Below are 4,258 nucleotides of genomic sequence, written 5' to 3'. Positions count from 1 at the left end.
TGTTTTGGTGCTCGGGGAAGAAGAAGGAAAAAAAGAAAAAAAAAGAAAAAGAAAAGAAAAGGAAGGTGTTTTCCCACGTGGGGAAAAGAAAAGAAAAAGAAAAAGAAAAAGAAAAGAAAAAGGAAAATAAAAGAAATAAAAATAAAAATAATTAAATACTAATATTATTATTTAAAATAATAATAAAAATAATTTGATTTTACACATGGTTGACATGTGGCATTTCACCATGGTGACACATGGCCACCTTCATTAAGTCACACGTGGCACATCATTATGCGTGTAAAAATAATATTAAAATAATACGGTATTTGAAAATTTTGAAAAACTTTACAGGTCCATAACTTTCAAACCACATGTCCAAATCGGACGTGCCGCTAGTCTACGGACTCGTATCGATGAGCACTTCACAACCATGCATGAGTCAACACTCAACCTTTCATGAACAAAAAGTCAACTCCGACACCCTTGGACAGTTGGGACCCCAACTTGTTTTGCTCATAACTTTCAAACCGTAGCTCCGTTTTCAACGTGCTACCAATCTACGAACTCGTGCCAACATGTACTTCGTAACGGTACCTCAGTCAACCTAAAATTCCAACCGGAACAAAAAGTCAACTTTTGACCCCTTCGGTCAACGGTCAATAATCAATCTCGGTCAACGTGCAAAAATTTCCGACATGGTTCGGGACGGGGTGTTACACATTAGACCCATCGGAATTAATTCTGGCTCAGAAGAATGTTCTAGGTTCATATACAAGCTCAAACCACAACCTTACCTTCCAATATGTAGGCTAAGATGAACCAAAACAAATGAACCATTCACTCATATCAATCAAAAAACATTGAAATCTACCTCGCCGGTTTGACAGGCAAACACAAGAGATTATAGTTGATTTATTAACCATCTCAATAGTCTCCAAGAAAGTTTATGAAGGATATGCATTTCGATGAACTCGGATGAACAAACATTTGCTAGTCGATTTCCATTAACATTTGCACCATTTATTGAATCCATTCAAAAGAGAGGGCTTGATATATCTCAAGTTGTTTGTTCAACTTTTTCGGTTAGGTTGGTTTGGAGAGGAAAATATAAGTGAGTGTTGAAGTTTTGTGCTTTTATACGAATGGAACGGTACGTTAACTTGCTTATGTGGCCTTTGGAAGGGTTAACAATAGTGTATGATCCTGATGAGAAGAAGATTGTTGAATATCATGATAGGCTTGTAGTTCCAATGCCTAGGGGGCAGGGAACCGACTACTGTTTCTCCGAGCAGCCACTGCCTTTATTTCCACAATTAAACGATGCACCAATAATTACTTCCCCCGAGGGGTCAGGATTCACAATCAACAGGCACAATATCATGTTGGTGTATTTGTGAACTTTTCATAATCTCAAATTGCCTCATATATGTTACATTAATTGTCTTGTACATAGTTGAATCCCTTTTATATCTACTTAAATTTTGAGCAATAATGGTAATTCAGTATGGTATTATATATAATATTTAAGAGATTAAATAAGTGTATGTTCAAAACTATATATATCTATATGTATAAAACACCAATGAACTTTTTTTTTTTGTTATCTTTTAAATTGTACATCTTAAAATATGTGTGACCTAATTTCTCAAATCTTATTCTAGCTACATTTGTTATGATCCATTATATATTGCTTCTACATTTTAAAAGTATTTGAACAGTTTTATGTTGAAGCTGTAAGATTTCAAAAAGTTTAAAAACAAAACCAATAAAATATAGCTTTCTATAAAGTTTTTTTTTTTTTAATGAAAAAAAAAAACTCAGTAATTATAAAAAAGCATAATAAAAATAATTCCAAAAAGGGACTCATAAAGCGTAGTTAAAATGTAGTAGTTACAAAATTTGCTTATCCTTATTGTGATTTAATTAATCAGGTGGGCTAATTGGGAATTCTATCTGGGATATGATGTCAGAGCTACCCAATTATATCTTCCAGCATCAATCTATGATATTGACAAACAAAATTACCGAGAAGTATTATATAGAGGTTACATTTCTGAGGTTTTCGTGCCATATATGGACCCAAACGAGGATTGGTATTACAGAACTCTTCTTGACTATGGTGAATTTGTGTTTGGTCAATCAGCAGTGTCACTCAATCCTTCGGCTGGTTGTCCATCCCATGCTGTCTTTATGGACTCGTACCATGCTGATCAGCCATAAAAATATCAAACACTTTTTGTATATTTGAAAAGCATGCCGGAAAAATTTGGTGGCGTCACACCGAGTTAGATATTGTAGACAAAACGGTAAATGCTTTCCATTCACTAATTAAAGTCCCCTGTAATTATTATTATTATTATTTTTTTTAATAAGTGGAGAATACAGTATTCTGGAAATATATACAACTTTGGATAATTATGTATTATTTATAATGGTGGTGCAGATAACAGATGTAGCAAGAGGTCAGTCTAGTGGTGAGAATGGTTGCAACTGTGGATGATTATGATTATGTACTTATTTGGGAATTCAAGCCCAGTGGCTCTATCAAACTGAGGGTAATATATACGTATGATTAGCTGGCAATTTTCATCTACTTTCACACTTCCTATATATAATATTATACAGGTTCGGCTAACAGCAATACTACAAGTTAATGCAGTTAAATACACCAACATTAATCAAACAGACGAAGAAGTTTATGGTACCTTGGTCTCAGACAACATTATTGGGGTGAACCATGATAATTTTTTGACCTATCATGACGTGGATGATGGAGAAAATTCCTTTATAAGAACCAATTTGGTGACTAAACAAGTACCGGACCACAAATCACCAAGGAAGAGCTACTGGACTACTATAAAGGAGACGGCTAAAACAGAATCGGATGCAAAAATTCAATTGGGATCAAAACCATATGAACTTGTGAAAAATCCTAATAAGAAAACTAAACAAGGAAATAATTTTGGTTATCGTCTAATTCCGGTATTTATAGAAGGTTCTATTGAATCCGTTGATTAATATGCACAAATTAAGGATGCATTTACAAAGTATAATATAAGAGTTACACCTTATAATAAATCTGAAAAATGGGCAGGTGGACAATATGGTGATCGAAGCAGAGGAGATGACACTTTAGAAGTATGGAGCTTCAGGTGTATATATTTATAACAATTCCAATTGAAATTTTATTCAAATGTATATAGATATATAATACATGAAGCAATTATTATTATTATTATTTTTTGATTATGCAGACATAGGGAGATTGAAAACAAGGATATAGTATTGTGGTATACTGTGGGGTTTCACCATGTCCCTTGTGAGGAAGATTTTCCAATCACGCCCACACTTTCTAGTGGATTTGAGCTCCGACCAACCAATTTCTTTGAGAGGAAAGCAATGCTCAAAATGAAGCCTCTAAAGCATGTGGATTGGCCTAATTGCGCCGCTCAACAATAATGAAAAAGTTGTTAATCTCTAGAAGAAGATGGTGTTTCATGTTTGATCCTTTTACTTCCCAAAAAAAAAAAAAAAAAGAAAAAAAAAAGTCCTTTTTATGTTTTCTGCTTTGATAAATGTTAGAAGCAAGTAAATTTCTGTGAAGCATAAATTAGGGTTTTTGAGTTGGAATAAATTAGAAGGCTCACTAAAGCACCAAGCTGTAGTCAATAAATGGTAAATCATAGCATCAGAAAAATGATCTTAATTGGCTTCTTTATTTTGTTTTTTGTTTTTTTGTTTTTGTTTTTTATATTTATTTTGCAAATAGGGGATTTGAATTTGAAATCATTGTCTAAAAAATTATTAACTTCTCTAATAGACTCTGCTGAGAATTAAGGTTTACCATTGAATAAGTTAGGTCTAAGAGGACATGAACAAGAAAGAAACAAAGAAAGAGAGAGAGAGAGAGAGGAAAAAAAAAAAAAAAAGATACGAATGCCAATTAAAAATAGTTGAGTCCTAAAACTGAGATTCGTTAGAGGGACGAAATTTTGAAGCGTCAAATAAACTCATACAAATTAATCCAATTCACCAAATATGTGTATTTTTTATCGAGAAAGAAAAAAGAATAGCAGAGAGAGAAAGCAAGAGACCAATAAGAGCAAGGGAAAGCGAACAAGGCAGCCGATCTATAATAACAGGGATATATTAGAAGGAATAAGTTCAGAATTATAAAATGAATAACAATTTTACTCATCAACAACTATTAATTGAACCCTTATAATAAAACATATATGCGTCAATTTGATACATACATTAATTTATACTTGCT

The 4,258-nt window shown here is 33.0% G+C and overlaps 1 pseudogene; it reads left to right on the top strand.

Annotated features, from left to right (window-relative positions):
- Nucleotides 1–680: 680 nt before the first annotated feature.
- On the top strand, nucleotides 681–3,444 carry LOC107423185 (amine oxidase [copper-containing] alpha 2, peroxisomal-like; annotated as a pseudogene).
- Nucleotides 3,445–4,258: the final 814 nt, after the last annotated feature.

The sequence above is a fragment of the Ziziphus jujuba genome, chromosome 3 (genome assembly GCF_031755915.1).
Source record: "Ziziphus jujuba cultivar Dongzao chromosome 3, ASM3175591v1".
Taxonomy (NCBI): Eukaryota; Viridiplantae; Streptophyta; class Magnoliopsida; order Rosales; family Rhamnaceae; genus Ziziphus; species Ziziphus jujuba.
This window is presented reverse-complemented; position numbering and strand designations above follow the sequence as displayed.